This window comes from Tachypleus tridentatus, chromosome 7, assembly GCF_004210375.1.
Source record: "Tachypleus tridentatus isolate NWPU-2018 chromosome 7, ASM421037v1, whole genome shotgun sequence".
Classification (NCBI taxonomy): Eukaryota; Metazoa; Arthropoda; class Merostomata; order Xiphosura; family Limulidae; genus Tachypleus; species Tachypleus tridentatus.
The window spans coordinates 29628837-29654222 of record NC_134831.1 but is presented as its reverse complement, the minus strand read 5'-3'; the positions used below and the strand labels follow the sequence as shown (position 1 = coordinate 29654222).

Genomic DNA, 25386 nt, shown 5'->3' with positions numbered 1-25386 from the left:
AACTTTACACAAGGTTAGTGTCAGTTTATGGTGAAAAGAAGTGCGACAGTGAAGACTGGAACACGGCTGTCTGAGTGAGCTTATTATTGAAGGCAGAAACGCAAGAGTAGATATTTCACAATGGCTGTTGTCCTTGACTTATGGTTTGCAGAAGAACGAGAGTAGAAATTATAAAACCATTGTTCTTTCATTCATCTATGGGAATTATTTAGGGGCGATTGAAATAGAAAAACTCCCTTCAGCACGCTTCTGGTTTGCAAGATGTGATCAAAGTTCTTCGACTTATAGGAGTCAGAAGAGAGAGGGTAGAGATTGCAATGCAGATGCAGAAGAAACAGCAACACGGTTCATATAATATCTATATAGCAAAGGCTTATGCAGTGTTTTGTGTTTTCTGTAACTTTACATTTCCAACGTACACTGTCCTATGTTGATGTGCATGTTGGAAATGGGACACACTGCTAGTGATTTAAAAATGGTAATAAAACTATGAATCGAAAATAATTACTTTTATTCCTGTGGTATATACACATGCTTGCATTTTAGTGAAATATTCTGACACCGTTGAAGTATGGAGCCACTTGTGGTTATAGTGTTGGCAGTTCTAGAAACAAATACACAAATCTTCCCTTCCTGAATATGAATCCCCGTGACACCAAACGTGCTCGCCATTTCAGTCGTGGAGGCGTTATAATGTGAGGGTCAGTTCTACTATTCTTTGGCTAAAGAGTATTCCAAGAATTGTCTGTAGATGGTGATGACTAGCTGCCTTCCTTCTAGTTTTATACTGCTAAATTAGGGACGGTTAGCGCAGATGACCATCGGGTAATTTTGCGTGAAATTCAAAATCAAACAAACAAACAAAAAAGAAGTTGAGCAAAACCAAGCGTAAGCTCAGGTAAAGATTTACATATAGAAAATAGGTATGCATGCAAAATAAATAACAATTTTTTCTTATAAGCTTCTAAACTTCATTTGAAAATAAGGAATTTGAGTTAGAGGTTCTAAATGATGTTCGTAAAACATTTTTTTAAAAAATACATTTGAATCATTAACAACTCTGGTAACATGTCGCACATGAAAGCTGATATATTTATTGTTGAATTAACCATCACATACGTAACTATTATATTTATATATATAATAATTGTTGCTTCTCATTTGTCCATAGAAATGAATTCATCTCAGACTATATATGGCTAAACTAATTTGACTTTTGTTGTTTCATCCGTTATCTATATGAAATATCTATTTAGCATTTTTGTATAGTTTTCAACGTTCAGCAAATTAAAATTACCATAAACGATCTATAGAAGCAAACAAATTTAAGCTAGCTTTTCACTGTGGTACTTCATGTAAAAACCTCTTATTCTTTACTTGATTTTTTTTAACGTATCGCGCAGTAGACTCAATAGATGAGAAAATAAATCCTATTTATATTATAATAAATGGAGAAAGTAGGTTTGAATTTTTTCTTACAGGCTACGAAATACTAAGAGTTGTAGAGAAAAGAAAAAAATGTTTTAGGCTCCAGCGTGTTTTAACCTGTCTTATCTTCATCAGTTATATGAGTATGAGCTTATGGAGCTATTTAAACATTATGTTTTACACAGGTAAAAAGCTTTGTAAGCATATCAAGCTAAAGTTTCTTAGTAAATAAACGTCTTGTACAAATGCACTTAACTCTCTTTCCCTATTAGTGAATATAACATTGAAAGCACACAAACCATAAGTAAGAAATATATGGTAACACAAGTAAGTTTTTATTTTATATGTAAATATTCTAAAAATAATTTTAAACAGCTGCTACAAAGCAACACAGGTATATGACAGACCTATCTCATAATATTTCTTTAACGCAACAGAAAAGAATTCCGTTGCGTTAAAAATCGAAGAATTAAGAAAATTATTTGATTATATGTTCCGTCTTACCTCGTACCTTTCTAGGCTCGTACGTCAATTGGTCAGTTGCTAGACTTGGATTATTCTGTTAACTGTTTTATCTGGCTGAGTAGCCTGTCCTTTTACATTTTCAGTTTGCAGGATGCGGCAAAACAGACTCGAATTTCGAAACTGGAAAACAACAACCTTAGTATGCGTAGTTAAAATGTTCTTGGCTAGTCAGCTGGTCTCTGTAGAAAAGCCTGTCTTGCCCTAGAAACAACAGAGTGTCGATTGATCGAACAAGAGCCAGTGAAAGCAGAAATCCGTAGCACACTGAACTTGCGCAGAACAACCATAATGTGCATGTTAGAGCGATCTGAAAAACAGATGATTCGTTCTAAGTTTATCTTCAACGTTTAATTAAATACAATGCTTTTGACACTCTTGAATTTGAATCAAAGAAAAATGAACATTTATTGATTTGTGAATTACTCACGTATTTATAAATTATGGCATTTCTCTATTAAGTTTTGTATTTGCTATATTTTTTCCATGTAAAATTTCAATATTAAAATCAAGCTACACAGTATTTATTAATTACTAGCAAGACCTTAACAAATGTGTTAAACTATAAATCTAATCCTTTTCTTTACAGCATGGAATAGACCTAAATAATAATTAGTATAAAGACACAGATAAATATATGAGGTCATAGAAATAGTAGAAAAGTGACAGAAAGACAAACGGACGGATAGCATACGTTTCTGTCAGCAGTTTGCTTTTGTTTGTTTTTGAATTTCGCACAAAGCTACACGAGGACTATCTGCGCTAGCCGTCTCTAATTTAGCAGTGCAAGACTAGAGGGAAGGCAGCTAGTCATCACCACCCACCCCCAACTCTTGGTCTACTCTATTATCAACGAATATATAAGGCTCCTACGGCTGAAAGGGCGAGCATGTTTGGTGCGACCGAGATTCGAACCCGCGACCCTGAGAATACGAGTCGAACGCCTTAACCTTTCTGGCCATGCCGGGCCCTTCTGTTAGTATAACCGTGTCTTATTACGCCAGATATTAATAATAATCTATACTAGAAAACCCACTTCAGCAACGACATTGTAAATGCTTATAAGCAGCTTATAAAAGTAATTTAACGACTAATGTTACCGAAACTCATTGCTAATAGTTAAATAAAAAGTGTTATGTAATTTTTTCTTTCTGATTCTAGACAATGGATGTTTCATGTATCATTTTCTCAATTTGAATTAATTCAACACTCTTGTGTATCCACTCGTAATGCAATACTTGTTTGCTTTTTGTTTGTTTGTTTTGAATTTCGCACAAAGCTACTCGAGTGCTATCTGTGCTAGCCGTCCCTAATTTAGCAGTGTAAGACTAGAGGGAAGGCAACTAGTCATCATTACCCACCGCCAACTCTTGGGCTACTCTTTTATTAACGAATAGTGGGATTGACCGTCACATTATAACGCACCCACGGATGAAAGGGCGAGCATATTTGGCACGACGGGGATTACTTGTTTGCACCCACTACTCATGTAACACTTGTACGCTTGCTACTAATTTAATGTCTTTTTACATTCTCTACCAACGTATTACTTTTGTGAGCTAATTATTAATGCAACGCTCTTGTGCTATTACTGCTAGTACAAAATTTTGTGCACTTGCTAGCACTGTTCGTTATTTTAGAAGTAGTTACTTTATCTTATCAACGATACAATGTGCTATAAGTGACGACCGAATTGAAAACGAGAGAAAAAAAATAAAATCAATATATTTTTTTATCACCAGAGCGACTTGGGGGATTTAGAAATTGGAAATATGTTTAATTAAATGTGCAGGGAAGTTGTTCGGTATTTGATTCATAATTAATTGTTTCATGCAGCGTTTTATTGATAACTTGACATATTATATATATATATATAGTGTTATGTTATCTATGTTATATATATAGTTTTATTTAAAAGTCCGAATTAGAATATTAAATACATTGAACTTGAAATACTGTTCAATACACATTTTGTAAAGTTTCACAGGAAATCGGGGTAAAGAAATCAGTATTCTATAGACGTGCCGCTCATTTTTTACAATTCCTATCTTTTTTGGTGAACATATCCTATCCAATTGCAGGCCAAAGCATTCTCTTTCTAACACATCCACAGTTTCCACGATATAAATGTACATTAAAAGGCATGGGCGATTTTTTTTAGCTTGTTGGGTTAAGATTTTAGGGATGTATACTGGGAGACATCATCTTGATAGCGTTAAATGTTAAAAAGCTACCACACTATATTGAAATATGAATTTCATTCTTTTTCAATGGTTTATTAAATCCTGTGTAGGTCATGGTGTTTACGTGTAGATTAAAAAAGGACAGAAATAACTTTATACACTACATTGCTTTGCCTTTTTCAATTTTACATAAGTGTAAAAAAGCTGTATTTTGGTATTTATATTTTCAGTTTTCCTAAAATTTATTAATTATTTTCACGTCTAATAAATGAAGAAATAATCTTTCAGAGTGTAGATTATATACTGCTGCACTGTAGAAGACATTTATTTCAGTTTTAAGCAATCACAAAATTGTGGCTCTGATGATTTTGTTTACTTCATTAATATTTATTTCTGAAACCATCTTAATGTGTCCACAAAGATATGTGGTATTTTTATATTGTTTCTCCTTCTTCCAAGCAATTTTCAATCGATCGCCATTTCTTCATTTCTCATTGGATTCACTTGAAAGTTAATAGGTTATACTTCAGTCTAAATTACCAAGACATTTTTTTTCTTTTTATTTAGACATCCTTAAGGACTTTATTTGGTCAAAGGTCAATCATCCAACAAATGTATATTTTGAACTTCTGTGCGGACATATTTAAAATCATAAGATGAAAATACATTGACATAAAAAGAAGTAAGATTTGTCTGTTTGGAGTTTTTATAGAGTAGTCAGAGCTCATAGAGAAGCATAATTTGGGAGCTTGAGTCAATTATTAGACTATATTTTGACGTAATTTTATGGGATATGGTACAACAATACTTTTCTTCAGGTCTCACATATTGTTAAACGAAAACGGTGGACTTGCTCATTTTTAGTAAATATTAGGTGTTAAAGATACCACAGAATGTATAATTTTAGGGTTTTCTAACAATAGTTCCATCGTAATTCGGGATTTTGTACAAATATACTTTTCATAGCTCCTTTACATATATGTACATACTAAAGTGTGGGATAGACCCATTTCGGGTGATCTTAGAGCGAATCCAAAGATAAAAAAACCCATAATTTTAGCGGTTTGAGGTCACTTCTTGGTCATATTCTGACCATTTTATGTGGAATTTAGTACAAAAATGCTCTTTGTAGGCCTCAAACATGAATCTAGACAATTTTGGAATTTTTGTCTTTTGCTCAATTGGTCAGTGAGGAAAGAACAATTTGAGGTTTTCTTGAACTGTTAGGTGTATGTTAACCAATTTTTACAGGAGTTGTTATAAAGAAACTTTATGTTAAGTCACAAGGTGTAACGTAGACAGTTTTCGATCTTTCTGCGTTTATTACGATTTTTCTGACGTTACAGTTTGCCATGTTATGACTCTTTTAATTTCAAGTCTAATCTAAATCAACTTAATCATAAAGCCTTAATGGCCAGTTACGATGTTATATCCCTCTTTACAGAAGTTCCAACCACTGAAGCCTGCAAGATAGCCTTAGAACTCTATATCCGAGACCCTAACCCAACTATAGAAATTCCCAGTAACCAGTTAGCAACCCTCATAGAATTCACCACGATAAACACAAACTTCATGTTCAACAACCAAAACTATATACAAACAAATGGCCTAAGCATGGGCAACCCAGTATCACCAGTTCTAGCCAATATTTTTATGACACAAGTTGAAACACAAGCAATTAACACAGCATTACATCCACCACTATACTGGTACAGATATGTAGATGACACGGTTGTGGATTCAAATCTACAGAACACATACTTAATTTTTTCAATCACATTAACTCTATACATCCCAACATTAACTTCACATGTGAACAGGAAGAAAGCAATCAAATATCATTTCTTAACCTCAAAATTACAAGAACCGACACACAATTCAAAACAGAAATCCACCGAAAAATCACCCATACTGGACTATACATTCCTTGGGACTCAGCACATGAAACAAAACAAAAACTCAACATACTAAAAAACCAAATAAACACAGCCATAAAACTTTGCTCACCAGATAAAATTAACGATGAATTAGACAAAATAAAACAATACTTCATCAACATCAATAAGTTTTCTCCACAAACCGTAGAAAACATTATACGCACACACCTAGACAGAAAGCAAAATCAACCAACTAAAGTAAATATATCTCACGAATCAAAAATCACGAAACCATATACTGCTGTATACCATATATTCCTGACATCAGCAAACAAATAACCAACATTTGGCAAAAATTTAGTAACAAAATATGACATTCCAGTTAATACCAAATTTATTAATACCAGGCACAAAACTGAGGTCTATACTATGTAAAAACTACACTGACAAACACCACACCAACATTATTTATAAAATACAATGTGATAACTGCCACGACTTTTATATTGAGAAACAAGTAGAAAATGGAAACCAGATTAAAAAAACATAAAAGTCACCTTCACACGTTTTCGAACACTGCAAGTCAAATAAACACAACATAACCATAGAAAACACTCAAATACTAAATAAAGAAACAAACATAAACAAACGCAAAATTAAAGAAGCCTTACTTATACAACAACTTAAACCCAAAATAAACCAATATAAAGGAATGCCTTTATACCTATATTAATATAATAAAATAAATAAAATTATATATTCAAACATCTAACACCGCCCTCTACATTCCGACACTCAGTTACAGAACCCCTTTCAAACATGTGGTCAGCTTTCGGTCCGTTACCTCTTTCTTTGTGAACCTGACGATGACCGAAGAAGGTCGAAACGTTGTTCGCTCTTCTATGTAAAATATTTTCTCAACCCAAACGAGCCGTTTTTGCATATAAATTTCTCAACAAGTGGGTTTCTCGACATCACTGAAGAGTGCTAGAATAATCTTAGAATTTCGTTAGCATTGTAGGTCAATAGCAATTATGGTGGCGACGTCATTAAAATTTTCATGTATAAACTTAGAGGAATGTTATAATTTTATAGAGTACTAGCTGAAGTACCCGTTCTTTAGACGGAAGCTAGATAAATTCATGATTAATGAAATGCTATTTTAGAACATGAAAAATTCCTTCCCTTATATGTAATTGTAAAAAAGCAAAGATTTCCATGAAAAGTGCAAAAACCCAACAAAGTTTAAATGGATCTCCATATGGACCCAACAAATCTTCATGCCACTATTATTGATAATCTACCAACAGGGGGGCGAAGTAGTGGTAAGAAACGCAAAAACTTTTATCATAAATATCGCTAAACATAAAGTGCGAAACTACGTATCCCTTGTGTGGACATAATGAACCTCTATACTAATTTGGTGATGATCCAGCAATACCATAAAAAGTAGTCGTGTGACGGCCAGGACTTATTTTGATTATTCGATTATAATGACTCACGAATTGTCGATGGGTGCTGTTAACTAACTGCCTTCCCTCTAGTTTGTCAAAAATTAAAAACGGCTAGCTCTTTTGTAATTCGGAGAGAAATCAGCATTTTTTTAATGAAACAGTTTATATATTTACATGAATTAAAAATTTGTTTGTTTGGAATAAAACACAAAGCTACACAATGAACCTCCAGTTTCTAGTGGTGTGAGTCCACCAGAATATCGTTGTGCTACTGGCACCGTGAATTAAGGATTTCCATGAATTATTTTTCAAACATATTTTCAAATATTGTATGATTGATTCTTTATTATTAAAGATTGAATTAAATCTCTTCACTTCAATAAATATAAAAAGCAATAAAACCATTACCACAGTATATAGTGTGTCTGCAAGTGTTTGTGCATATTTTTTTAAACAACGACTTCCAAACAAAAAACAGAGTAAAGGTACAGCAAAATAAATAGTTGTTTACATGACCTTTGTTTACTTCTTTGCAATTCTAAAGGCGTCTATTCCATTTATCAAACATATTAATAAGCATGTGTCTTGAAAATGAATGAACTGTTTTCCAGTTCTCACACGAGGTTTGAGATCGAGAAATTTAGCTGGACTTAGGATGTAAAACATAGACACGATACACTGTCACAACTGAAATAACTTATAACTTCACATTTTTGCAATTAGTTTATAATGTATATGTAGGAAGGTATATTCACATATTTTAAAATTATTTTGCGAGTGTTCTATATGTATATTGAAATTACTTGTAAACCTTACGTTTAAGTAAAATATACTAATTATTTTTTTTACTTAAACGTTACACACGAAAATCGCTTTCTCGTATAAGAGTCTACCAATTTGGCCCTCTACACGTGCGAGACAAACCTCTTTCAGAGGATGAAACAGGTACGTGTACAACTTAGTGTGTGTTGTGGGCTTTCTCTCTTTTGAAAATGCAACACTGGTGATTTAACAATTATGGGTGTGTGTGTTTTGTGTTTTTGTATAGCAAAGCCACAAAGGGCTATCTGCTCAGCCCACCGAGGGGAATCGAACCCCGACAATTATGGGAAGCCAAAGGCTTTATTTCCTAGATGAATGTGTGTTACATAATTATTCCTATTGTTTTTTCCTATGAAGATGTTTAATAAACTTATTTACCTACTAGTCAGTGAAGCTGTTGCAGAAAGACAAAAACTTGGCAGGTTTATGTCAAGACTTACACATTCCTGAGAATAAAGAGTTGTTTTACATGTTCACTCCCATTTGTTTCTTTTTGTCCATCTTTATAACATTTTCCGAATCTTTATTTTATCGAAATGTTTGGCTACCTATTTTAAATATGTTACTTTTTCCAATTTGACTTTCTAGTACTATGTAACTTGTAAATCACGATTTTTGAATTACACCTCATAAGATTTCTACTTTACGAGGAAAAGAAAGAAACTATAATTAAAATGTAGACTCATACTAAGAATGTGATGTGGAATAGAACCAAAGTTTGGGTAAGTTCCACGTTCTTCAACCTTTATGTTTGAGATAGTGAAATTGATGGGTGTTTATTTGAGTAATTCAATTGTTCACGATAGGAATTGTAATGGTTGTTTCCATTGTTAATGAACACATTTCAATAGTGAAAGAATTCAGGTGGTATTGAAGCAGACTAAATATTTTTAGGTTTAATAGCATAGTCTCTGTGGAATACTAGGATGTTCGTTAACAAGTCCAGGCTTCATAAAGTGTAAAGACAAGTCAATAATGATTCAAGAGGTTAATGAGGTGTACTGTATTAAATACTGTCAGTACTATAAACTAGTGTGATTAAGAATTAGCCAAGAGCTCCAGTTTAGCAAAATACACCGACAACATCACAAATCCATGCCTGATCACCATAGATAAAGAGGGACTTGATGATTACAGTTATATCATTACTATGGTAAGGTTGGTTCAGTTTTCTTTTTTTTGACCTGAGCTAGCCACCGAGCAAGTCAGACGTGCCAATATGCTATTCAGAACGAAACGTTCATCCTCGCCAGTCAGGCCGTTAGTGCCGCCTGTAGTCGTCGACGGCTTACCGCCGAACCTCACGCCGTACCAAGTCGCCACGTTGATCGCCCGAGCCAAGCCTGGGGCAACCATCGAACCGTCCAAGACCCGTATTTTACGCAGGGGAGGAATCCTCATCCAACCAGCCACTACTGCAGACCAAACCTATCTGTGCCAGCCATGGAACACTGAATTTAAAGTAAGTTGTTCCCCAACGAAAAGTCCAGTCAATCTTTATTCTGTATTCCTCAGGGGCGTCGACCCATCAATTCAACCAGAAGAAATTAGACAAACCATAGAACCCCAAATACAAGCCAAGGTATACGCAGTTCATCGAATTTATTCTAAGAACAGTAATCATCCCACACACTTCATGAAGGTAGTGACAACATCGAAGTACAGTGCCGACTGTATTTTACGAGATGGCTGCTATTATCATATATTTCATTTTAGAGCCGAACGCCCACATCGACGACCACTCAAGAATGGTTCAAACAAACCACCCAGATATCGCAAACAACCAACGGAAATCTTCCAACAGGAAAATACCGCCGAGTCCAGACCGTATTAGAAGAAACATGAAAACGGATTCAGACAACCCGACTCAGAAGAAGACAACACCCATTGTTGGCAACACGCCAAGTTCCAGTAGTTCAAGAAAGAAAAAGGACAGTTCCTGCCAGACTTCAATCCTAGTTCCACAGAACTCAACAACCAGCCAGACTCAAACCATTACGAAGATAACCATCGACGCGACAGCACAAACTGAAAAACAATCTACCTCCACGCAGAAAACTCAAACCAAAATCTCGAGAAGAAACAAAGCATCACAGACCAGCGAAGAAAAACTCACCGAAGAACAGCCAGTAGTTCCACCACCAAGACCACGTTTCTCAGTTGCACCAATGGGCTTCAAGTGTGAAAACAAGTTCATGATGAAGTTACCACCCGATCTACAAGACTGCAGCTAACAGTTTCCACGTACACCACCAACATAGTTCATCAGTTTTTTTTTGTTTTTTTGTTTGTGTTTTGGTTTGTTTTTTTTTTTTTTTTTTCCAGCTACTTCCGGACACGGTCTGGGTAGATTATTCGGCGCCCAGGCCGTGAAAGTGGGTTTTCTCGGGGCACTCCCGTTTCCCCCCACAGCAAAATCTCTGGCATCGGACCTGTAGGTCCCAGCCTCATTCTGAAAAGGGCCGTTTTCCCAGTCAAGGGTATCTAATCAATTACAGTAAATTTTAAAAACTAATTCGCCAGCCGCCAGTGTACTCCATCCTCGAGCCAAGGTCTGGCTCACTTCACTTTCGCTGCTTTCGTCCAGTTATCCCGTCCTTCCTCTCACTCACAAATACACCACTACATTTTTTTGAAATGTTAAAAATAAAGTAAAAATTCCACGGATATCTTAAAACATTTCTCATGCAAGGGGACGAAGAGGAACCACAACGTTCCTGAACACCCCAGTTGGGGAGAGAACTCTTCTGATTTCTCTCTCTCTAAACTGAACCCCTGCCACGTTAGTTTAGTTTAGTTTAGTTGGTTCTTGTTACCAAGTGCAATGAAATCTTGCTATGAACTTGTTCCAAGAACACTGTATATATCAATATACACATGGCTGTATTTCTAGGGAAAATGAGGGCTTCACCAAATGTGCAAACATTTGCAGCTACACAGTGCTAGAGAAGCTGGTATCAGTTTTTTAAATCTGCGAGTACCACAATTTGATTATGAAATGATGTGAAAAAGTAAACTTGCCAGGGAATATCAAGACGACTCTACCCATTTCCTGAATCACTCCAAGCAAGTTCTTACTTGAAATATATGTATGCTCAATATTTTACAACAATTTTAGGACAATCAACTCATTAATTAGAACAAGCTGTTAATGAATTGTGCGTATCTTGTAAATTAAAAAACATAAAAGGGATGATGAGTAAGTGTATGTAGGAAACCATGGGCCTGATGACATTTATTTTCTCATAGAAGCTGTTTCCAGACTTCCAACGTTAAAAAACGGGTTCTTTTTATATTCCTGTTGGGCAGAGCATAGACAGTATGTTGTGTAGCTTTGTGCTTAAATTCTAAAGGTCAGAGAAGCTGTTTCAATAGTATGGTTATGTGAAATGTAGTGCTATAGAAAAAGAAATAAGTTCCAGTGGAAAATGCAGCAATGAATTCAGCAACCACCAGGGCAAATAATGATCTCACAAGGTGTGACAGAAACATTAGTTACTGCTCCTAATACAGATACCATGATTTTATAAGGGAGAACAAGACTTTTCTGTTCTAGTTGATATGGTCATACCACCCATATTTATGGAACTAATTCATAAAAGGGGAAAAAGCATAATGGAATTTGTTTTAACTGTGAATTACCTGTTACTGGGTTTTGAAAAGTTTTTATATTGTCACCTAAAAAGGACTATGGCAGGCAAATACCTACATGACCAATGTTACAACAGATACAGGAAGGTCAAATGACACGAAATACTCTATTACCTTAAGCTATGGGGTATGAGTTAGGTCATTGTGTCAACTCAGTAAGTGTTGCAGTTAGCTTCATGCATAATGCCACAGTGGCTAGATTAAAGGACCACGTACTGAGTTGTATGATATATGTTGGTAATAATGGATAAACTAGAAACTGAATACTTAATAGACACATAAATTACTATTATCTTATGAAATACTGCTGTGGGTCACACACTCTTTAGAAAGCTACTACTTTAGTAATTCAGTATCAACTTCATTTTGGCCAATGTAAAAAAAATCTAGTCTTAAGGAAAGTCTTTAACTTAATTTCGGCACTACTCAGTGCTAAACAAAGTAAGTTTTCTTTGTTTATAATTCAAAATCTGTCAGTTAACAGATCAGTTGTGATTTTTTGACAAATATAATTCGGTGCTAATCATACTGAACCTGAAAACAGTAAATTGCACATATAAATATTGAATAGAACATGTAATTTTCCACAGGTACAGGTAGTATTGTAGGATTTACTACAGATAACGCTCACTGTGTTGTCTATATTTGACTTGATGGTGTAAGTAATGAATGAAATACACTGTTTTTCATTTAGAAAACAATCTCCTCATATCAGAAGAGTGATTTTTCCAACTGTAGGCTCTCCTAGAGTCAAGCAGCAACCGTGGATATCAAATTATTCTGCTGGAATGGTGGAATGTTGAAGATGGAACTGAACACTAGACAAGAAGTTAGTATTGCATCCGCTATTTCGTATCTGAGAACACATTATCAGAGCATTCGAAGTTTATAATTAACGATTTTATAAGCGAGCAGTTGAACTTGGCACAAATACGTGGAGCTAATAAACTGCTCAGGGATTTTCATCATGTGACCACTTTGCTGAGTTGGTTAGAAAACAAACACACATAACAGCATATATAAAAGTGACACATATCACGTGAAAGAACCACTGAATATGCTTTTTTGGGACACCAAGGAGGTTGTGAATGCTGAAATAGACCAAATTTTAAAAAACGATATAATACAATTTTAAAGTGTTTAGTCTTCTCCACTGATGATTGTCAGAATAAAAGAGGAAACACCAGTATTCTGTATAGACAGTGGATTAGTAAGCGAAGTAACATGCATGGATGCCTTTTCTTTATAATACATTGATGGAAGATACCTATTAGTTTAACACCCTAAATCTGGCTACTGAATATTTGCAAACCGAACTTGATGACGAAATAGAAGGTAATAGATATTAAAATTTTAGACAAATTGTATATAATATTTGGCACACATTTATTACTTTTTAGAGACTGATGGAACTAACACTAAGTTATATCATTACTATGGTAAGGTATGTTCGTTTTACCAAGTGCAATGAAATCTCACTATGAACTTGTTCCAATAACACTGTACATATCAATACGAACATTGCTGTATTTCTAGGAGAAATGAGGGCTTCACCAACTGTAATAGACTGTAATTGAAAAGATTTTTCAACTTTGTGGATGACATACATACTTGTCTTTGTTCTCATGTTTCAAGCCATAAATGAGAGTCTGAGTATGGTATTCCAATAAATTATTGGTTCAGGCTTGACAATAAAACCAGGAAAGTGCACACACATGTGAATGAGAAATGTAGTTTACTGGCCACATAATTTGTAGAAATTGTTTATCACATTACAGAAAATGGACGTAGACACGAAGTAAAAGTTGTGGTTCTTGTTCTTGAATATACAATTTGTAACACTCACTTACGTTAGCAATTTATGGATTATCGGACACTGCACAAGGGATCCCTTTGCCTCGAAAGAGTGGTATAACATTAATATTTCCTGTGTATAGTTTAAAAAGCCTTTTTACCCCGGCTGTTAATGAAGTCACACGTTTTTTCTCACTTTGCTGTCCATTTTCAGGTTGTTCTCTACATTACATTTGTTGAAGCTATGTAGTGTAGAAATGTCCGGCTACTTGTAAAATATCAATATTCTGATTTCACATGAATAGTCCCGTGATTTTTAATGAGTTATTCAGTGCTCCTAGCAGGTAAATTACAAAAAGGCGAGAATATTTTTTTCTGGATAACAAAACCATCTCTTTCAAAGTTTAGCATGGAGAGGTATCCTGCATATCTAAACATTTGAAGCTAGTAACTATGTTTTTTACTCTATATTGAAATAGAAGGGACCGTATACAAATATATATATATTTAATTATGAGTATTGAATATCAATTGCCTCATGGCTTTGCTCGCTACGAAATACCAGGAAGACTATAAAGTTTAAATTAAAGACCACATTGTGTTACTACATCTTCGGTACTTGAAGTGTATATTAAACGTATGTTGCTATAATGATTGTAAGTTGACAACCTAAGGATATGTATTTTTCTTATCATTCTCAATGATCTATTTGCGGTAGTACCTATTTATTGATTTATTATAGTTCGATTTTCTTGCTTAACCAAAAGCAACTACTTAGCTGCAGATGATTAATTGACTTTTTGGGTTTACACACCCATAACTGTTTTCAATGTTTAAAATTTAATTTTGCTTGCATATTTAAGGCTTGTGATCAGAGACTAAAATGACAGACGTAATCCAAGCGACGTACTGGTCTTTAATCTTGACATATATATCTCAACTAGGGATTTTTTTTCGTTCCCTACAATCTATAGTCCTTTACGTGCGGGCGTGGCATGGCCGGGTGGTTAGGGCATTCGATTCCTAATCTGAGGGCTACGGGCTCAAGTCTCAGTTCCACCAAACATGCTCACCCGTTCAGTCGTTGGAGCGTTATAATGTGAAGGTTAATCCTACTACTCGATGATACAAGAATAGCCCAAGAGTTGGCTGTGGGTGGTGATGACTATCTGTCTTCCCTCTAGTTTCTCACTGGTAAACTAGGAACGGCTAGCGCAGACAGCCCTCTGTAGCTGTGAGTAAACTTCGAAACAAAGCAAACAAAAAACACCTTCATTTGGGGCACCTTTTTAGTATATTTGTTTGATGAATATACGATTATTAACACTAAACCTTCCCTTCTTGTCAAAATACCACTTGATTGTTTAAAATATGAATTTTGCAAAAACAAAACAAAACGAACAAAAACAGTTAAATTAATATATTTCGGTACCTCAAATGAAACTCTGTAAATTCCTGAAGTTAAATTAATCTGAAATATTTTTGATTTAGAAATTCGTTGGACGTTTCTAGCTCATCTGTCATTTGAGCCTTCACGTCGTTTTACAGTATTTGATGGATATTTAATCGTCTGATACAGTGACATATTGATAACTTTTTCTTTGCCATTTTTATAGAGTGTGATTTTACCTATGAAGTGACATATCATTATAAAATATGTATTAGATCCTACTTTTTTGTTTATTACTTTGAGGAACCTTTAAATTATTATGAAAAAAGTTAATTTGTTATCTTGGTAAATCCTGTCTTGATAAGTTCCAAAACAACCGATTTCTTTGTTGAACTTAGAAATTGTGTTATTAATAAAAGCTTTAGTTAACACTTGGCATTATATTGTTTTTGAGTTGAATATATTGTGCATGTAACGATTGATTTGGGAAAATAATTTGATGAATTTTACGTGATATTTGTATGAGAACATGTCCAGGATACGATTAGGGTAAAATCAGGAATAATGTCAAGTGAAAGTGTGAATTATAATTGCATATGAATATAAGTTTTTTATTTAGTGGTTAATTTTTATAGATCTCACTGATGAAACACTTTACTTAAGCAATACTAGTAAGGAAATGGAGAGATATTGGGAATTTGATTCAATGGATAAAAGAAAGAAATACATATTTATACATGTAAATTGAGCAAAACAAAATTGTCAAAACTAAAGTCTAAAAAATTTTTTTTTTCATAACACAAAGTATTAAAATGTTTAGACAAAAGATAATTCAAATTAAACAAAATCATCATTCCATGAAAAATAAAGATACAAAATAATTAAAAATTATACAATTTGTCAGGAAAGTACAAAATGTATAATTTTAAAAGTAAAAGATGTTTATTATCGAATCATTACAACCTACAATTAGCTTCAAATGAAATATACCATTAAGGTTATTTTCTACTGTAAAAAATTAATGAAGATTTTAAATTTGAATAAATTGCTACTTTACATAGTAATTGTAATAATGATAATATTTTCAGAATCATATCATATTAGTGCAGGTAAATTAGAAGTTATTAAACAAAAACCTTAAACAAAAATAAACTAAATTTAGAATTTAGGAAGGATAAAACTGAAATATTGAAACTTTTATAAATAAAAATGATGATTACATTACAAAAATAGTAAAGAAAGCTTTCCTTGTTTCTTAATGCAACTTACTTGTTAGTGATGCCATAGAAATACATCTAAATGTGAGGGACTTGTACATACATAATTGATATTTCAGTTCTATATTTAAAAGTAATGTCACAGAAATTAAAAATGTTATTACCCCAAATGATATATCAAATAGTAAGTTTGGATCTATATAACAGAGAATTATATGCACAAACTCTAATTAATGTAGTTAATTTAAAACGATTCAAATATTCACAAGAAAAGCATATTAGAGAAAAATGTTATTACTATTATTGTACAGAACGTCATTAGTATTGAATATAAATGTTGATCGAACAAATGTATTGCTTTTGTAATTGCATTTTTGTACACAGTACTAAAGTTGCATAAAAATTAAATATAGATTCATTAAAATTTAATAAACGCTGTTACTAAAGATCTAGATTTTGTCTTTTGTAAAGTCAAATCAATGTCATAAAAATATATTTTTGCGCTTATGTTATAAAACGATTCTTATGACTATTTCTAAATTAACAAAACAATACAACAAATTTTGAATGTTTCTTCTAACTACTTTAAATTGTCTTGAATAAGCATTTCATTTTCTTACGTATGATTGTGGTACTTGTACTATTTTACATATTAACTTATATTTCACATGATTAAACTTTGACAGTTGAACTGGTAAATTTTAGATGTATGTATAGTTATTTCTATATTAGTTTTACTAGAAGCTAATGTAAAAATATACTTAAGTTTTGTATCTATAACAACTATATTTTTTTCAATAGATAAGGTTCTAAACAGGTGATTGGTATTACTATGGGAGCCTGATCTTCCTCGAGTTTGGCTAACTTATATCTTTACGTCTATGAAAATAATTTTATTAAATAATTAATACCTCCATGGTAACATGGAGATGATTTTAGAAGATCGAAACGTTGTTCTCTACTTTTTTAATTAAAGTTTTAATATCCATATTAGCAGCCTTGAGAATACATTTTTACTTCTAGGTTTCTCGTCATTACAAAGTAGCTTTATTTTTTCTTTACTTCATGTCACACTGAATTAATTCCTATTAATAATTTAATTTTACCAGTGTAAAGTGCTTTCTACACAATGTACATTAGGATGAAATAACGAATATCAATTATAGTGAATATTGTTCAGTTTCTTTTTTTTAAATTACCAGCAAAACAAAGTGCGGCCTATCGCACTAGCTTTCCCTAATTCAGCAGTGTAAGACTAGAGGGAAGGCAGCTAGCCATCACCACCTACTGCTAACTCTTGGGTTACTCTTTTAGCAATGAATAATAGGATTGATCGTCACTTTATAACGCTCCCACGGCTGAAAGGGGGAGCAAGTTTGGTGCGACGGGGATTCAAACTCTCGCCATTTGCATTACGAGTCGACTGCCTTAACCATCTGGCTATGTTAAAAGGAATAGTTATTTTCTAACCAGAGAGATATGTTTAATTTTCGAAAATCTTTTGTAATAACTATTACAACTGTTAAATAATACTTTTTTTGGATATAATGAAAATATGTGTTTCACGTGTGTGTTTCGCGTTTTTCTTGTAGCAAAAGCACAAAGGGCTATCTGCTCAGCCCACCGAGGGGAATCAAACCTCTGATTTTAGCGTTGTAAATCCGGAGACATACCGCTGTACTAGCGAGGTGCATGTGTTTTACAATGCGATTCTTAACCGTACGCTAGCATTCAAACGCCATTTGGTTATTATAGATATGTGCTGGTTTTAAATCTAATTTTACCGTTTGATTTATAAAACATTCAGTACACCTGAAGAAATCAATCTTAATTAGCTGGGTTTGCCCTAGGTGACTTAGTTTATACTTGAATGATATTGTTAAGAAAGGGGGTGATGGGTTTTCAGTTATTAATAAAACTTAGCGTAAAAGTTTTATAGTTTTGTCTTGTGATAACAATTTATGTTTGGAAGTTGGGTGTTTCGCAATTGTAGAAATTAAGGTTGTTTTTTATAAACATGTATTTCTGCTATGATTATAAGATAAATCAAAGACTTTTAGGGGTCATACCATACCATACCCATAATTTTGTTTTGTGTTTTCGTTGCTATCGCCATGCTGGATGATGGTTTTAGTTTAGTTTGGGATTCTGTTTCTGCTAAACGTTCTAATATTTTGAGTTAAGAAAAATATTTTTTTACATTTGTCTTGAATACAATATTATTATTAAAGAATTACTCAAAATAGGTCAAGATAAATAATACGAAGACGAGAAGCTAGAATATGTTTCTAAGCAAAAAGAGAAATAAGGATAAGAAAGACTGTAATAAATGTTATATTCTGGTTTTCAATGATCGAAACTTACAAACAAAATTAATTTAAACTTAAATATTCATTAAAAACTTCATGAAACATAGTATGCTCACTATCCAAAATAATATTGGCCCTCATTTTTAAGGACTAGACGTTGGAAACTTGAAATAAATTTAACTGCACAAAATAAACTCGAGTAAAAAATACAACCAATTATTACTGATGTATTCTTTGGTATGGCTAATGTTTCGGTCTAAGGCCATTCCTTGGAACTCACATTATGATATGAAAGTTTGAACTTTTCGGAAAAAAAATTGTGAAGTACTACACAGAGATTTCATTGTGTAGTTTTGTGCTTTATGTATCATATCCAAACAGGACGTTGGTGTAAATGTCTATATACAGTGACCATGGTCTTTTGCTGCAATCTTCTTCTTGAGAAATAAAGAACTTTCAATGTCAATACATATAGGCTCGGTATGGCCAGGTGAGTTAAGGCGTTCGACTCGTAATCTGAGGGTCGCGGGTTCGAAGTCCCGTCGCACCAAACATGCTCGCCCTTTCGGTTGTGAGGACGTTATAATGTGATGGTCAATCCCACTATTCGTTGGTAAAAGAGTAGCCCAAGAGTTGGCGGTAGGTGGTGATGACTAGCTGTCTTCCCTCTAGTCTAAGACTGCTAAAGTAGGGACGGCTAGCGCATATGGCCCTCGTGTAGCTATGCGCGAAATTCAGAGAACAAACAAACAATACATACATCCATTTAGACATATTAATCAAATAAATCAACCTCCGTCTTCCACGGTCTCCCATTCATTCAGTTTTTCTAGTTACATTTATACCTCTAGTTTCTTCTTCCCTCATAACGTGATCTATAAATTCCAACTGTCTCTACCTGACGTTAGAAAGCAGCTTTTTCCTATAACTTATTCTTGACAAAATATCTTTATTTGAGATGTGAGTTGCCCAAAATATTTTAATATGTGTCTTAAGAACCACAATATAAATGCTTCACTTCTCCTTTCCATACTTGCGAATATTTTTCATTATATTGATGCACAGGTAATAATTGGTTTAACACGGATCCAAACCTCTTATCTTAGTCTCCATGGAAATTGACTACTTGTCAGTATATTTTTCATTCTCAAAAATGCGTCTTTCGCCACAAATATTCTCATTTTAACTTCATGATCACATTTACCATTTTATGTCGTCCAGTTCCTCACGTAGTTGAATTTGTTCATCTGCCTTATTTACTTTATTAATGAATACAAGAATGATATTTGTAATTAACATACATTCCGTTTTCATTCAGTTAATATTTGAAACTTTCTTCCAACTTTCACTATCAACTTTGTTTAAAATGTTTTGCAGCTTTTCTTCTGAATTAGGTATTAAAACTATATAATCAACATAAGCTGTTCAGATTTGGTCCACCAATGGCCAGCTCATTAGTCTTCCACAAGGTTTTCTCACTGAACAAATTAAATAAATTAATCGGAAGTAAAATCCTAGCCTCATACTACGCTTCTCTTAATTTAGTTGAAACTACTGAATTCATTTTCTATCTTCACAGCTGCAATTTAATCATATAGGAGGTTACTGAAAATTCTCAAGTACTTGCTGTCTATGTCCAATCCTTCCAGCATTTCCATTAACTCCATATGCTTGACTCTATTAGAAGCTTTGATATAATCAGTAAAACATAAGAAAAGACACTTTTTCATTTCTACTGCATTTTTAAGGCATTCCTACCATGAATGTAGCATTTCTTGTACCACAATCTTCGATAAAATTATATTGAATTTTCACCATCCGGTCTTATTCTACTTCTACTTATCATCATCACTATCTTTAATGATATCTTTGTCACATGGCTCATTAAGTTGATAGTTCGATTGTGTTCCCATTCAATGACTTCAAGTTTTTATGGAATGCAGTAAATATCTTGTCATGTAACTTTATTGGTTTTATCTCAGAAGCTATCAATGAAATGAAAGTAACAAAGCTACAGGACCAGATAAAATTGTAGACATACAAATAAAATGTTTGGAACAAGTTGGTTTTTAAAAGTTAACAATTATTACCAATGATATTTATGAAAATGGCGAAATACCCGATCATTGGTGCTTAACTGTAAACAAACAAAACAAAACAAACAAATGTATTGAAAGTAGGTTTTTAGCGTTATAAGCTTTTGGAATTATCGTTGAGTCATTGCAGGGGACTACGATAAAAATAAATTCAGACAAAAGTAAGTACCAATTTATAAAATGGAGAAGTGCATGTGTGTGCTAGAATTATGGGAAGAATAAGAGCCCATTTAAGCAGTTTAGATAAAGAGTATCTAATTTATGAATTATTCAGTTTTCAAAGTATTTCCTTTTGATAGTATCTGAAAAAGCACACTTAAACCTCATTATAGATAGATCACTGATGTTACGTTCTGGCCTAATGAAACTGTATCCACAAGATGGCCTCCCTATGTTCCTAATCTCCCTAACTTGTGCCTTCTTATTTCTTTTATTTGGTGTTTATTGAACCATGTGGCAGTTTCATGCCATAAGGCTCCAGTTATCGAACATTATCATTCCACAGTATGGTTATTTAAATGAAACATACAATTAAGAGTCAAGAATCTGAGGTAAAGATTTTGAGCTATTGCTATCAATATAATATTTGACAGAATACGTATTAGCAACATAAGTGGAAAAGCTAGAGCGACACAAGTAAGGATGTATTAACAAATGGCTCAAAAGAGCAACGATTAACTTATGTTGGTAAGAAAGTAAACAGTTGATTAACTTAAAAGACTAGTTGCGGAAAAGAAACGTTTATGTAAATATTGTTGTAGAAAGTGACACATTGGATACCATAGAAACAAGAGTCAATAAGAACGTGAGGGACACTTTCCTATTTATATTCTTTTCAATCTGAAGTGTAAAGAGAAAGTACCTAGACTAAGATAGGATAAAAAACAACTACTTTTTCATGGGAATATAACCAAAAGACTTGTTTTGCAGAAAGAGAGAAATCTATTATTTAAAGTTCCACAAAATAGCATACAAACCCTGATTCCTGGTGTTTACTGAACTAAAGGGTAGAGTTACATCTATTTGGTTTCTAGGCATACTGGGAAAGTTTATCAGCATATTACTTGTAAACGATTCTACTATGAGTAGTTACACAAATAATTATAACCATGCAATAATAACTTTTTAACCATGTAATTAACTATCAACTGTTACAGACCAGTTAGGAGTAATATGTGAAGAGGACAAAGTTTGAATATTTTAAGTGAATCAGAGCAATTACAGTAGATGAGTAATAAGAAACTTCTTTAACAAACAATTGAAGTACTAATAAAATAGCAATATATTCAGCTGTGAAGCTTCCTGACTGATTTGGAAGTCAAAGTATGATATAAATACCGAGAGAAGTAAAGCAGAAGGTACAAGTTCTCATATCCACAAGTTGGTGAAAGTGGCAATCAGAGCAAATAATGCAATTATATCTTAAAAGTCAGTTTAAACAGTCATTTAAAAAGCACCCTTCATGGGGACATTAGCACAAAAAGAAAATAAACTGAGATGAAGTAGCCAACCAATGAGGAAGGAAAGGATGAAAAACAAGGGAAGTAAATGTCCAAGAAAAATCCAGTATCAAGAAGATGTGGACTTCATTTCGAGTAGTAAGCATATAAGTGTGATTGATCAGGTATGAATTGGCAAACAGCTATTACTTTCTTTTGAAACAGATACTTATCTGAAATGCTTAAAAGTAATGTCTTCCAAGGTATGTGGTGGTTTATTAATCAACACTTGTACAGAAATTTCACAGTTACATTTTAAGCTTCTTAAGAATATGTGGAGGGCAGCAAACTAAACGATATAAATTTGACTTAAAATAAAAGTTTGATATAATATTGACCAATAATATAGTTTAGAAAGAATTACAAAGAGATATAAGATAAAAAAATAGGTCAATCTTTGTCTCATAATGAAGGTTCATGAAGAAAAGTGAGGCATGTATGGTGGATAATTTCTTTCCAGTGTAACAACGAGGTGACAGAATATACTTTTACTTTCCTGTTTACTTTCCTGCATAGATAAAGTTGGAGTTTTGTTTGGTAAAAATAATGAATTTTGATTTTAACCAAAAGTCCTTTTATCCAGAATATAGAGTTGTAGAGGGTAAAAATGACATTTAGATTACTGCTACAGTCATGTGAAAAAGTTAGGACACCCTATGAAAGCCTGTGTATTTGTTTAACATTTTTGGATATATAGATATTTAATCTCAATATTAACAATACTGAGAGATTATAGGAATAAAACTAAACAATTAAAACTGAAGAAAAGACTTTTCAAAATCTTCTGTAAATGTAATTATACAAAAATGCATATTCTAACTGAGGAAAAAGCTAGGACAAACCCACATTTATTCCCACTTAAAATGACTCAACTCACACACAGGTGTATCACACCAGGTACACATGATTAGAAGATCGTTACCCAGCATTTTGAATGAGACTTGCTCCATTTAAATCTCAGCCATTTAGTTTGGTGTGCTCCTGACTGTTGAAGTGAGAGTGAGCACCATGGTGAGAGAAAAAGAGCTGTCTGAGGCCTTCAGAAAGAAAATTGTAGCAGCTTATAAGTCTGGTAAGGGATGTAAAAAGATCCCAAAAGATTTTGAAATCAGCCATTCCACTGTCCGGAAAATAGTCAACACGTGGAGGGCTTTCTAAACAACTGCCAAATGCCCAGGTCTGGTCGTCCAAGCAAGTTCACCCCGAGAGCAGACCGCAAGATGCTACAAGAGGTCTCCAAATACCCTAACATGTCATCACGGGACCTACAGCAGGCTCTGGCTACTGTTGATATGAAAGAGTATGCCTCTACAATCAGAAAGAGACTGCACAAGTTTAACTTGCATGGGAGGTGTGCAAGGAGAAAACTTTGCTCTTTAAGAGAAACATCAAGGCCAGACTGAAATTTGCCAGAGAGAATGCAGACAAATACCTGGACTTTTGGAATAATGTTCTTTGGACAGATGAGTCCAAAATTGAATTATTTGGACACCAGAACAGAGGACATGTTTGGCGTAAACCAAATACAGCATTCCAGGAAAAGAACCTCATACCAACTGTAAAGCATGGAGGTGGAAGTGTCATGGGTTGCGGCTTATTTGCTGCAGCAGGACCTGGACAGCTCACAATCATAGAATCCACCATGAATTCTACTGTGTATCAGAGGGTGCTTGAGGAACATGTGAGTCCATCTGTAAGAAAATTAAAGTTGAAGCGGAACTGGACCCTACAACACGACAATGACCCAAAACATACCAGTAAATCCACCAAGGACTGGCTGAAAACTAAGAAATGGAGAGTCCTGGAATTGCCGAGTCAAAGCCCAGATCTTAATCCCTTTGAGATGCTGTGAGATGACGTGAATCGGGCTGTACATGCAAGAAACCCCTCAAACATCTCACAGCTGACAGAATTCTGCATCGAAGAGTGGGGAAAACTTTCTTCAGACCGATATCACAGACTGGTAGATGGCTACAAGAAGCGTCTCCCTGCAGTTATTTCATCCAAAGGGGGTAACACTATCTATTAGGGGGTAGGGTGTCCTCATTTTTTCCTCAGTTAGAATATGCATTTTTTAGAATTACATTTACAGAAGATCTTGAAAAGTATTTTTCAGTTTTAATTGTTTAGTTATATTCCTATAATCTCTCAGTATTGTTGAAATTGAGATTAAATATCTATATATCCAAAAATGTTGCAAAAATACACAGGCTTTCATAGGGTGTCCTAACTTTTTCACATGACTGTATATCACAAACTGAGACATAATGAGAAAATATTCAACTAAGGATTGTTATTTGCAAAACACCATGACATTGAATAAAACTGAGATGAAATTTGAGCATTGGGGAAAGCCATTGTATGGTTGATCGAAAAAAGATATAGTCTCGATATGACCTTTCAGGAAATTTCAAAGCCAGTAAAGAATCTTTCTTTAATACATATGTTTGTTCAATTCCTCAAGTAGTTTACTGCTGCATGGTTTGTGAAATGCAAATTCACTAACAAAAAAGAAAGTAAAGTCTTGAAGAAGTGTCATATTGGTAGACAGCTTCCTGAAGTTCAGCCAATTTGGATGTGCCATTATTGAGGCTAAAAGAGTTCACATCACTGGCTTTGTCACTACGAACTAAATAATTATTCATAGACATATTTCCAAACATTGCAAATGTTTATAGGTGTCGCAGATGCGTGAAAAGGGTTATCTTTATTGATGGAAGAGCAACCATTCTTCCAACTGACCCTTTTGAAATTTGTTTACTTTAGCACAGAAGATTTTACAATTCTACAAGTTTTCTTGAAAGAAGGACTGAAAAGATAACCAAATGCTTAGTTACAAAGAATGACAAGTGTAATATGTTTTGTATTCCACTACGATATCGATTATAATTGTTTTGATAAAATTTAACACACAGCGGGAAGAAATTTGTATCGCTTGAATTAGAATCTTACGAAAGATATCCGCTTACAAATTGTAGTATAACCCTTTTGAAGAACATAATAATAAACAATAGAAGAAAAAACAATAACAGTCCGATAAGTTTCTTTAAAATTCCTAGGAAGACAAAAAACACAGCCACCATTAAAAGTGCCAAAGATAAAAGTATCAGGAATCACACTCCAAGTCCTTTAGTCTCTAACAGT

The 25386-nt window shown here is 33.8% G+C and overlaps 1 protein-coding gene across 2 annotated transcripts in view; it reads right to left on the bottom strand.

Annotated features, from left to right (window-relative positions):
• The window catches only part of LOC143255361 (uncharacterized), a 56576-nt gene extending 54427 nt beyond the window's left edge, over positions 1-2149 (bottom strand). Inside the window, exon 1 of one of the 2 annotated variants that reach the window (XM_076510881.1) lies at positions 1933-2149. The gene's annotated coding sequence lies outside the window, so the exon portion shown is untranslated. The remainder of the gene's footprint in view (positions 1-1932) is intronic. The other variant, XM_076510882.1, reaches the window with a different exon arrangement.
• Between the last annotated feature and the right edge of the window lie 23237 nt (positions 2150-25386).